Raw genomic sequence first — 13,088 nt, 5'->3', positions numbered from 1 at the left:
ATTTTTTGGCAAAAACTTAAGGTCCGCGGTCTAAGTTTTTTCCTATTTTCAGCCATATCTGGTGTCCCATGTAGCTTCCGCAGCAGGCCTCCAATACCATTCCTTTTAACTAGGATGTTATGCTGGATGCTAAAGGAATAATTTCCTAAAGGTTTTGAGTGTTTTTAAAATTTTTCATTTTTTGGCAAAAACTTAATGTCCGCGGTCTAAGTTTTTTCATATTTTCAGCCATATCTGGTGTCCCATGTAGCTTCCACAGCAGGCCTCCAATACCATTCCTTTTAACTAGGATGTTATGCTGGATGCTAAAGGAATAATTTCCTAAAGGTTTTGAGTGTTTTTAAAATTTTTCATTTTTTGGCAAAAACTTAAGGTTTAAGTTTTTTCATATTTTCAGCCATATCTGGTGTCCCATGTAGCTTCCGCAGCAGGCCTCCAATACCATTCCTTTTAACTAGGATGTTATGCTGGATGCTAAAGGATATATTTCCTAAAGGTTTTGAGCGTTTTTTAAAAAAATTATTTTTTGGCAAAAACTTAAGGTCCGCGGTCTAAGTTTTTCCATTTTTTCAGCCATATCTGGTGTCCCATGTAGCTTCCACAGCAGGCCTCCAATACCATTCCTTTTAACTAGGATGTTATGCTGGATGCTAAAGGAATAATTTCCTAAAGGTTTTGAGTGTTTTTAAAATTTTTCATTTTTTGGCAAAAACTTAAGGTCCGCGGTCTAATTTTTTTCATATTTTCAGCCATATCTGGTGTCCCATGTAGCTTCCGCAGCAGGCCTCCAATACCATTCCTTTTAACTAGGATGTTATGCTGGATGCTAAAGGAATAATTTCCTAAAGGTTGTGAGTGTTTTTAAAATTTTTCATTTTTTGGCAAAAACTTAAGGTCCGTGGTCTAAGTTTTTTCCTATTTTCAGCCATATCTGGTGTCCCATGTAGCTTCCACAGCAGGCCTCCAATACCATTCCTTTTAACTAGGATGTTATGCTGGATGCTAAAGGAATAATTTCCTAAAGGTTTTGAGTGTTTTTAAAATTTTTCATTTTTTGGCAAAAACTTAAGGTCCGCGGTCTAAGTTTTTTCCTATTTTCAGCCATATCTGGTGTCCCATGTAGCTTCCGCAGCAGGCCTCCAATACCATTCCTTTTAACTAGGATGTTATGCTGGATGCTAAAGGAATAATTTCCTAAAGGTTTTGAGTGTTTTTAAAATTTTTCATTTTTTGGCAAAAACTTAAGGTCCGCGGTCTAAGTTTTTTCATATTTTCAGCCATATCTGGTGTCCCATGTAGCTTCCGCAGCAGGCCTCCAATACCATTCCTTTTAACTAGGATGTTATGCTGGATGCTAAAGGAATAATTTCCTAAAGGTTTTGAGTGTTTTTAAAATTTTTCATTTTTTGGCAAAAACTTAAGGTCCGCGGTCTAAGTTTTTCCATTTTTTCAGCCATATCTGGTGTCCCATGTAGCTTCCACAGCAGGCCTCCAATACCATTCCTTTTAACTAGGATGTTATGCTGGATGCTAAAGGAATAATTTCCTAAAGGTTTTGAGTGTTTTTAAAAATTTTCATTTTTTGGCAAAAACTTAAGGTCTAAGTTTTTCCTATTTTCAGCCATATCTGGTGTCCCATGTAGCTTCCGCAGCAGGCCTCCAATACCATTCCTTTCAACTAGGATGTTATGCTGGATGCTAAAGGAATGATTTCCTAAAGGTTTTGAGTGTTTTTTAAAAAAATTATTTTTTGGCAAAAACTTAAGGTCCGCGGTCTAAGTTTTTCCATTTTTTCAGCCATATCTGGTGTCCCATGTAGCTTCCACAGCACGCCTCCAATACCATTCCTTTTAACTAGGATGTTATGCTGGATGCTAAAGGAATAATTTCCTAAAGGTTTTGAGTGTTTTTTAAATTTTTCATTTTTTGGAAAAACTTAAGGTCCGCGGTCTAAGTTTTTTCATATTTTCAGCCATATCTGGCGTCCCATGTAGCTTCCACAGCAGGCCTCCAATACCATTCCTTTTAACTAGGATGTTATGCTGGATGCTAAAGGAATAATTTCCTAAAGGTTTTGAGTGTTTTTAAAATTTTTCATTTTTTGGCAAAAACTTAAGGTCCGCGGTCTAAGTTTTTTCCTATTTTCAGCCATATCGGGCGTCCCATGTAGCTTCCGCAGCAGGCCTCCAATACCATTCCTTTTAACTACGATGTTATGCTGGATGCTAAAGGAATAATTTCCTAAAGGTTTTGAGTGTTTTTAAAATTTTTCATTTTTTGGCAAAAACTTAAGGTCCGCGGTCTAAGTTTTTTCATATTTTCAGCCATATCTGGCGTCCCATGTAGCTTCCACAGCAGGCCTCCAATACCATTCCTTTTAACTAGGATGTTATGCTGGATGCTAAAGGAATAATTTCCTAAAGGTTTTGAGTGTTTTTTAAATTTTTCATTTTTTGGAAAAACTTAAGGTCCGCGGTCTAAGTTTTTTCATATTTTCAGCCATATCTGGCGTCCCATGTAGCTTCCACAGCAGGCCTCCAATACCATTCCTTTTAACTAGGATGTTATGCTGGATGCTAAAGGAATAATTTCCTAAAGGTTTTGAGTGTTTTTAAAATTTTTCATTTTTTGGCAAAAACTTAAGGTCCGCGGTCTAAGTTTTTTCATATTTTCAGCCATATCTGGTGTCCCATGTAGCTTCCACAGCAGGCCTCCAATACCATTCCTTTTAACTAGGATGTTATGCTGGATGCTAAAGGAATAATTTCCTAAAGGTTTTGAGTGTTTTTAAAATTTTTCATTTTTTGGCAAAAACTTAAGGTCCGTGGTCTAAGTTTTTTCATATTTTCAGCCATATCTGGTGTCCCATGTAGCTTCCACAGCAGGCCTCCAATACCATTCCTTTTAACTAGGATGTTATGCTGGATGCTAAAGGAATAATTTCCTAAAGGTTTTGAGTGTTTTTAAAATTTTTCATTTTTTGGCAAAAACTTAAGGTCCGCGGTCTAATTTTTTTCATATTTTCAGCCATATCTGGTGTCCCATGTAGCTTCCGCAGCAGGCCTCCAATACCATTCCTTTTAACTAGGATGTTATGCTGGATGCTAAAGGATATATTTCCTAAAGGTTTTGAGCGTTTTTTAAAAAAATTATTTTTTGGCAAAAACTTAAGGTCCGCGGTCTAAGTTTTTCCATTTTTTCAGCCATATCTGGTGTCCCATGTAGCTTCCACAGCAGGCCTCCAATACCATTCCTTTTAACTAGGATGTTATGCTGGATGCTAAAGGAATAATTTCCTAAAGGTTTTGAGTGTTTTTTAAATTTTTCATTTTTTGGAAAAACTTAAGGTCCGCGGTCTAAGTTTTTTCATATTTTCAGCCATATCTGGCGTCCCATGTAGCTTCCACAGCAGGCCTCCAATACCATTCCTTTTAACTAGGATGTTATGCTGGATGCTAAAGGAATGATTTCCTAAAGGTTTTGAGTGTTTTTTAAAAAAATTATTTTTTGGCAAAAACTTAAGGTCCGCGGTCTAAGTTTTTCCATTTTTTCAGCCATATCTGGTGTCCCATGTAGCTTCCACAGCACGCCTCCAATACCATTCCTTTTAACTAGGATGTTATGCTGGATGCTAAAGGAATAATTTCCTAAAGGTTTTGAGTGTTTTTTAAATTTTTCATTTTTTGGAAAAACTTAAGGTCCGCGGTCTAAGTTTTTTCATATTTTCAGCCATATCTGGCGTCCCATGTAGCTTCCACAGCAGGCCTCCAATACCATTCCTTTTAACTAGGATGTTATGCTGGATGCTAAAGGAATAATTTCCTAAAGGTTTTGAGTGTTTTTTAAATTTTTCATTTTTTGGAAAAACTTAAGGTCCGCGGTCTAAGTTTTTTCATATTTTCAGCCATATCTGGCGTCCCATGTAGCTTCCGCAGCAGGCCTCCAATACCATTCCTTTTAACTAGGATGTTATGCTGGATGCTAAAGGAATAATTTCCTAAAGGTTTTGAGTGTTTTTTAAATTTTTCATTTTTTGGAAAAACTTAAGGTCCGCGGTCTAAGTTTTTTCATATTTTCAGCCATATCTGGCGTCCCATGTAGCTTCCGCAGCAGGCCTCCAATACCATTCCTTTTAACTAAGATGTTATGCTGGATGCTAAAGGAATAATTTCCTAAAGGTTTTGAGTGTTTTTAAAATTTTTCATTTTTTGGCAAAAACTTAAGGTCCGCGGTCTAAGTTTTTTCATATTTTCAGCCATATCTGGTGTCCCATGTAGCTTCCGCAGCAGGCCTCCAATACCATTCCTTTTAACTAGGATGTTATGCTGGATGCTAAAGGAATAATTTCCTAAAGGTTTTGAGTGTTTTTAAAATTTTTCATTTTTTGGCAAAAACTTAAGGTCCGCGGTCTAAGTTTTTCCATTTTTTCAGCCATATCTGGTGTCCCATGTAGCTTCCACAGCAGGCCTCCAATACCATTCCTTTTAACTAGGATGTTATGCTGGATGCTAAAGGAATAATTTCCTAAAGGTTTTGAGTGTTTTTAAAAATTTTCATTTTTTGGCAAAAACTTAAGGTCTAAGTTTTTCCTATTTTCAGCCATATCTGGTGTCCCATGTAGCTTCCGCAGCAGGCCTCCAATACCATTCCTTTCAACTAGGATGTTATGCTGGATGCTAAAGGAATGATTTCCTAAAGGTTTTGAGTGTTTTTTAAAAAAATTATTTTTTGGCAAAAACTTAAGGTCCGCGGTCTAAGTTTTTCCATTTTTTCAGCCATATCTGGTGTCCCATGTAGCTTCCACAGCACGCCTCCAATACCATTCCTTTTAACTAGGATGTTATGCTGGATGCTAAAGGAATAATTTCCTAAAGGTTTTGAGTGTTTTTTAAATTTTTCATTTTTTGGAAAAACTTAAGGTCCGCGGTCTAAGTTTTTTCATATTTTCAGCCATATCTGGCGTCCCATGTAGCTTCCACAGCAGGCCTCCAATACCATTCCTTTTAACTAGGATGTTATGCTGGATGCTAAAGGAATAATTTCCTAAAGGTTTTGAGTGTTTTTAAAATTTTTCATTTTTTGGCAAAAACTTAAGGTCCGCGGTCTAAGTTTTTTCCTATTTTCAGCCATATCGGGCGTCCCATGTAGCTTCCGCAGCAGGCCTCCAATACCATTCCTTTTAACTAGGATGTTATGCTGGATGCTAAAGGAATAATTTCCTAAAGGTTTTGAGTGTTTTTAAAATTTTTCATTTTTTGGCAAAAACTTAAGGTCCGCGGTCTAAGTTTTTTCATATTTTCAGCCATATCTGGCGTCCCATGTAGCTTCCACAGCAGGCCTCCAATACCATTCCTTTTAACTAGGATGTTATGCTGGATGCTAAAGGAATAATTTCCTAAAGGTTTTGAGTGTTTTTTAAATTTTTCATTTTTTGGAAAAACTTAAGGTCCGCGGTCTAAGTTTTTTCATATTTTCAGCCATATCTGGCGTCCCATGTAGCTTCCACAGCAGGCCTCCAATACCATTCCTTTTAACTAGGATGTTATGCTGGATGCTAAAGGAATAATTTCCTAAAGGTTTTGAGTGTTTTTAAAATTTTTCATTTTTTGGCAAAAACTTAAGGTCCGCGGTCTAAGTTTTTTCATATTTTCAGCCATATCTGGTGTCCCATGTAGCTTCCACAGCAGGCCTCCAATACCATTCCTTTTAACTAGGATGTTATGCTGGATGCTAAAGGAATAATTTCCTAAAGGTTTTGAGTGTTTTTAAAATTTTTCATTTTTTGGCAAAAACTTAAGGTCCGTGGTCTAAGTTTTTTCATATTTTCAGCCATATCTGGTGTCCCATGTAGCTTCCACAGCAGGCCTCCAATACCATTCCTTTTAACTAGGATGTTATGCTGGATGCTAAAGGAATAATTTCCTAAAGGTTTTGAGTGTTTTTAAAATTTTTCATTTTTTGGCAAAAACTTAAGGTCCGCGGTCTAATTTTTTTCATATTTTCAGCCATATCTGGTGTCCCATGTAGCTTCCGCAGCAGGCCTCCAATACCATTCCTTTTAACTAGGATGTTATGCTGGATGCTAAAGGATATATTTCCTAAAGGTTTTGAGCGTTTTTTAAAAAAATTATTTTTTGGCAAAAACTTAAGGTCCGCGGTCTAAGTTTTTCCATTTTTTCAGCCATATCTGGTGTCCCATGTAGCTTCCACAGCAGGCCTCCAATACCATTCCTTTTAACTAGGATGTTATGCTGGATGCTAAAGGAATAATTTCCTAAAGGTTTTGAGTGTTTTTTAAATTTTTCATTTTTTGGAAAAACTTAAGGTCCGCGGTCTAAGTTTTTTCATATTTTCAGCCATATCTGGCGTCCCATGTAGCTTCCACAGCAGGCCTCCAATACCATTCCTTTTAACTAGGATGTTATGCTGGATGCTAAAGGAATGATTTCCTAAAGGTTTTGAGTGTTTTTTAAAAAAATTATTTTTTGGCAAAAACTTAAGGTCCGCGGTCTAAGTTTTTCCATTTTTTCAGCCATATCTGGTGTCCCATGTAGCTTCCACAGCACGCCTCCAATACCATTCCTTTTAACTAGGATGTTATGCTGGATGCTAAAGGAATAATTTCCTAAAGGTTTTGAGTGTTTTTTAAATTTTTCATTTTTTGGAAAAACTTAAGGTCCGCGGTCTAAGTTTTTTCATATTTTCAGCCATATCTGGCGTCCCATGTAGCTTCCACAGCAGGCCTCCAATACCATTCCTTTTAACTAGGATGTTATGCTGGATGCTAAAGGAATAATTTCCTAAAGGTTTTGAGTGTTTTTTAAATTTTTCATTTTTTGGAAAAACTTAAGGTCCGCGGTCTAAGTTTTTTCATATTTTCAGCCATATCTGGCGTCCCATGTAGCTTCCGCAGCAGGCCTCCAATACCATTCCTTTTAACTAGGATGTTATGCTGGATGCTAAAGGAATAATTTCCTAAAGGTTTTGAGTGTTTTTTAAATTTTTCATTTTTTGGAAAAACTTAAGGTCCGCGGTCTAAGTTTTTTCATATTTTCAGCCATATCTGGCGTCCCATGTAGCTTCCGCAGCAGGCCTCCAATACCATTCCTTTTAACTAGGATGTTATGCTGGATGCTAAAGGAATAATTTCCTAAACGTTTTGAGTGTTTTTAAAATTTTTCATTTTTTGGCAAAAACTTAAGGTCCGCGGTCTAAGTTTTTTCATATTTTCAGCCATATCTGGTGTCCCATGTAGCTTCCACAGCAGGCCTCCAATACCATTCCTTTTAACTAGGATGTTATGCTGGATGCTAAAGGAATAATTTCCTAAAGGTTTTGAGTGTTTTTAAAATTTTTCATTTTTTGGCAAAAACTTAAGGTCCGCGGTCTAAGTTTTTTCCTATTTTCAGCCATATCTGGTGTCCCATGTAGCTTCCGCAGCAGGCCTCCAATACCATTCCTTTTAACTAGGATGTTATGCTGGATGCTAAAGGAATAATTTCCTAAAGGTTTTGAGTGTTTTTAAAATTTTTCATTTTTTGGCAAAAACTTAAGGTCCGCGGTCTAAGTTTTTTCATATTTTCAGCCATATCTGGTGTCCCATGTAGCTTCCACAGCAGGCCTCCAATACCATTCCTTTTAACTAGGATGTTATGCTGGATGCTAAAGGATATATTTCCTAAAGGTTTTGAGCGTTTTTTAAAAAAATTATTTTTTGGCAAAAACTTAAGGTCCGCGGTCTAAGTTTTTCCATTTTTTCAGCCATATCTGGTGTCCCATGTAGCTTCCACAGCAGGCCTCCAATACCATTCCTTTTAACTAGGATGTTATGCTGGATGCTAAAGGAATAATTTCCTAAAGGTTTTGAGTGTTTTTAAAATTTTTCATTTTTTGGCAAAAACTTAAGGTCCGCGGTCTAAGTTTTTTCATATTTTCAGCCATATCTGGTGTCCCATGTAGCTTCCACAGCAGGCCTCCAATACCATTCCTTTTAACTAGGATGTTATGCTGGATGCTAAAGGATATATTTCCTAAAGGTTTTGAGCGTTTTTTAAAAAAATTATTTTTTGGCAAAAACTTAAGGTCCGCGGTCTAAGTTTTTCCATTTTTTCAGCCATATCTGGTGTCCCATGTAGCTTCCACAGCAGGCCTCCAATACCATTCCTTTTAACTAGGATGTTATGCTGGATGCTAAAGGAATAATTTCCTAAAGGTTTTGAGTGTTTTTTAAATTTTTCATTTTTTGGAAAAACTTAAGGTCCGCGGTCTAAGTTTTTCCATTTTTTCAGCCATATCTGGTGTCCCATGTAGCTTCCACAGCACGCCTCCAATACCATTCCTTTTAACTAGGATGTTATGCTGGATGCTAAAGGAATAATTTCCTAAAGGTTTTGAGTGTTTTTTAAATTTTTCATTTTTTGGAAAAACTTAAGGTCCGCGGTCTAATTTTTTTCATATTTTCAGCCATATCTGGTGTCCCATGTAGCTTCCGCAGCAGGCCTCCAATACCATTCCTTTTAACTAGGATGTTATGCTGGATGCTAAAGGATATATTTCCTAAAGGTTTTGAGCGTTTTTTAAAAAAATTATTTTTTGGCAAAAACTTAAGGTCCGCGGTCTAAGTTTTTCCATTTTTTCAGCCATATCTGGTGTCCCATGTAGCTTCCACAGCAGGCCTCCAATACCATTCCTTTTAACTAGGATGTTATGCTGGATGCTAAAGGAATAATTTCCTAAAGGTTTTGAGTGTTTTTAAAATTTTTCATTTTTTGGCAAAAACTTAAGGTCCGCGGTCTAAGTTTTTTCATATTTTCAGCCATATCTGGTGTCCCATGTAGCTTCCACAGCAGGCCTCCAATACCATTCCTTTTAACTAGGATGTTATGCTGGATGCTAAAGGATATATTTCCTAAAGGTTTTGAGCGTTTTTTAAAAAAATTATTTTTTGGCAAAAACTTAAGGTCCGCGGTCTAAGTTTTTTCATTTTTTCAGCCATATCTGGTGTCCCATGTAGCTTCCACAGCAGGCCTCCAATACCATTCCTTTTAACTAGGATGTTATGCTGGATGCTAAAGGAATAATTTCCTAAAGGTTTTGAGTGTTTTTTAAATTTTTCATTTTTTGGAAAAACTTAAGGTCCGCGGTCTAAGTTTTTTCATATTTTCAGCCATATCTGGCGTCCCATGTAGCTTCCACAGCAGGCCTCCAATACCATTCCTTTTAACTAGGATGTTATGCTGGATGCTAAAGGAATGATTTCCTAAAGGTTTTGAGTGTTTTTTAAAAAAATTATTTTTTGGCAAAAACTTAAGGTCCGCGGTCTAAGTTTTTCCATTTTTTCAGCCATATCTGGTGTCCCATGTAGCTTCCACAGCACGCCTCCAATACCATTCCTTTTAACTAGGATGTTATGCTGGATGCTAAAGGAATAATTTCCTAAAGGTTTTGAGTGTTTTTTAAATTTTTCATTTTTTGGAAAAACTTAAGGTCCGCGGTCTAAGTTTTTTCATATTTTCAGCCATATCTGGTGTCCCATGTAGCTTCCGCAGCAGGCCTCCAATACCATTCCTTTTAACTAGGATGTTATGCTGGATGCTAAAGGAATAATTTCCTAAAGGTTTTGAGTGTTTTTAAAATTTTTCATTTTTTGGCAAAAACTTAAGGTCCGCGGTCTAAGTTTTTTCCTATTTTCAGCCATATCTGGTGTCCCATGTAGCTTCCACAGCAGGCCTCCAATACCATTCCTTTTAACTAGGATGTTATGCTGGATGCTAAAGGAATAATTTCCTAAAGGTTTTGAGTGTTCTTAAAATTTTTCATTTTTTGGCAAAAACTTAAGGTCCGCGGTCTAAGTTTTTTCCTATTTTCAGCCATATCTGGTGTCCCATGTAGCTTCCGCAGCAGGCCTCCAATACCATTCCTTTTAACTAGGATGTTATGCTGGATGCTAAAGGAATAATTTCCTAAAGGTTTTGAGTGTTTTTAAAATTTTTCATTTTTTGGCAAAAACTTAAGGTCCGCGGTCTAAGTTTTTCCATTTTTTCAGCCATATCTGGTGTCCCATGTAGCTTCCACAGCAGGCCTCCAATACCATTCCTTTTAACTAGGATGTTATGCTGGATGCTAAAGGAATAATTTCCTAAAGGTTTTGAGTGTTTTTAAAATTTTTCATTTTTTGGCAAAAACTTAAGGTCCGCGGTCTAAATTTTTTTCATATTTTCAGCCATATCTGGTGTCCCATGTAGCTTCCGCAGCAGGCCTCCAATACCATTCCTTTTAACTAGGATGTTATGCTGGATGCTAAAGGAATAATTTCCTAAAGGTTTTGAGTGTTTTTAAAATTTTTCATTTTTTGGCAAAAACTTAAGGTCCGCGGTCTAAGTTTTTTCATATTTTCAGCCATATCTGGTGTCCCATGTAGCTTCCACAGCAGGCCTCCAATACCATTCCTTTTAACTAGGATGTTATGCTGGATGCTAAAGGAATAATTTCCTAAAGGTTTTGAGTGTTTTTAAAATTTTTCATTTTTTGGCAAAAACTTAAGGTCCGCGGTCTAAGTTTTTTCATATTTTCAGCCATATCTGGTGTCCCATGTAGCTTCCACAGCAGGCCTCCAATACCATTCCTTTTAACTAGGATGTTATGCTGGATGCTAAAGGATATATTTCCTAAAGGTTTTGAGCGTTTTTAAAAAAAAATATTTTTTGGCAAAAACTTAAGGTCCGCGGTCTAAGTTTTTCCATTTTTTCAGCCATATCTGGTGTCCCATGTAGCTTCCACAGCAGGCCTCCAATACCATTCCTTTTAACTAGGATGTTATGCTGGATGCTAAAGGAATAATTTCCTAAAGGTTTTGAGTGTTTTTAAAATTTTTCATTTTTTGGCAAAAACTTAAGGTCCGCGGTCTAAGTTTTTTCATATTTTTTCAGACATATCTGGTGTCCCATGTAGCTTCCGCAGCAGGCCTCCAATACCATTCCTTTTAACTAGGATGTTATGCTGGATGCTAAAGGAATAATTTCCTAAAGGTTTTGAGTGTTTTTTAAATTTTTCATTTTTTGGAAAAACTTAAGGTCCGCGGTCTAAGTTTTTTCCTATTTTCAGCCATATCTGGCGTCCCATGTAGCTTCCGCAGCAGGCCTCCAATACCATTCCTTTTAACTAGGATGTTATGCTGGATGCTAAAGGAATAATTTCCTAAAGGTTTTGAGTGTTTTTTAAATTTTTCATTTTTTGGAAAAACTTAAGGTCCGCGGTCTAAGTTTTTTCATATTTTCAGCCATATCTGGCGTCCCATGTAGCTTCCGCAGCAGGCCTCCAATACCATTCCTTTTAACTAGGATGTTATGCTGGATGCTAAAGGAATAATTTCCTAAACGTTTTGAGTGTTTTTAAAATTTTTCATTTTTTGGCAAAAACTTAAGGTCCGCGGTCTAAGTTTTTTCATATTTTCAGCCATATCTGGTGTCCCATGTAGCTTCCACAGCAGGCCTCCAATACCATTCCTTTTAACTAGGATGTTATGCTGGATGCTAAAGGAATAATTTCCTAAAGGTTTTGAGTGTTTTTAAAATTTTTCATTTTTTGGCAAAAACTTAAGGTCCGCGGTCTAAGTTTTTTCATATTTTCAGACATATCTGGTGTCCCATGTAGCTTCCGCAGCAGGCCTCCAATACCATTCCTTTTAACTAGGATGTTATGCTGGATGCTAAAGGAATAATTTCCTAAAGGTTTTGAGTGTTTTTAAAATTTTTCATTTTTTGGCAAAAACTTAAGGTCCGCGGTCTAAGTTTTTTCCTATTTTCAGCCATATCTGGTGTCCCATGTAGCTTCCGCAGCAGGCCTCCAATACCATTCCTTTTAACTAGGATGTTATGCTGGATGCTAAAGGAATAATTTCCTAAAGGTTTTGAGTGTTTTTAAAATTTTTCATTTTTTGGCAAAAACTTAAGGTCCGCGGTCTAAGTTTTTTCATATTTTCAGCCATATCTGGTGTCCCATGTAGCTTCCACAGCAGGCCTCCAATACCATTCCTTTTAACTAGGATGTTATGCTGGATGCTAAAGGATATATTTCCTAAAGGTTTTGAGCGTTTTTTAAAAAAATTATTTTTTGGCAAAAACTTAAGGTCCGCGGTCTAAGTTTTTCCATTTTTTCAGCCATATCTGGTGTCCCATGTAGCTTCCACAGCACGCCTCCAATACCATTCCTTTTAACTAGGATGTTATGCTGGATGCTAAAGGAATAATTTCCTAAAGGTTTTGAGTGTTTTTTAAATTTTTCATTTTTTGGAAAAACTTAAGGTCCGCGGTCTAAGTTTTTTCATATTTTCAGCCATATCTGGCGTCCCATGTAGCTTCCACAGCAGGCCTCCAATACCATTCCTTTTAACTAGGATGTTATGCTGGATGCTAAAGGAATAATTTCCTAAAGGTTTTGAGTGTTTTTAAAATTTTTCATTTTTTGGCAAAAACTTAAGGTCCGCGGTCTAAGTTTTTTCCTATTTTCAGCCATATCTGGCGTCCCATGTAGCTTCCGCAGCAGGCCTCCAATACCATTCCTTTTAACTAGGATGTTATGCTGGATGCTAAAGGAATAATTTCCTAAAGGTTTTGAGTGTTTTTAAAATTTTTCATTTTTTGGCAAAAACTTAAGGTCCGCGGTCTAAGTTTTTTCATATTTTCAGCCATATCTGGCGTCCCATGTAGCTTCCACAGCAGGCCTCCAATACCATTCCTTTTAACTAGGATGTTATGCTGGATGCTAAAGGAATAATTTCCTAAAGGTTTTGAGTGTTTTTAAAATTTTTCATTTTTTGGCAAAAACTTAAGGTCCGCGGTCTAATTTTTTTCATATTTTCAGCCATATCTGGTGTCCCATGTAGCTTCCGCAGCAGGCCTCCAATACCATTCCTTTTAACTAGGATGTTATGCTGGATGCTAAAGGAATAATTTCCTAAAGGTTTTGAGTGTTTTTAAAATTTTTCATTTTTTGGCAAAAACTTAAGGTCCGCGGTCTAAGTTTTTTCATATTTTCAGCCATATCTGGTGTCCCATGTAGCTTCCGCAGCAGGCCTCCAATACCATTCC

This window comes from Spea bombifrons, chromosome 9, assembly GCF_027358695.1.
Source record: "Spea bombifrons isolate aSpeBom1 chromosome 9, aSpeBom1.2.pri, whole genome shotgun sequence".
Classification (NCBI taxonomy): Eukaryota; Metazoa; Chordata; class Amphibia; order Anura; family Pelobatidae; genus Spea; species Spea bombifrons.
This window is presented reverse-complemented; position numbering follows the sequence as displayed.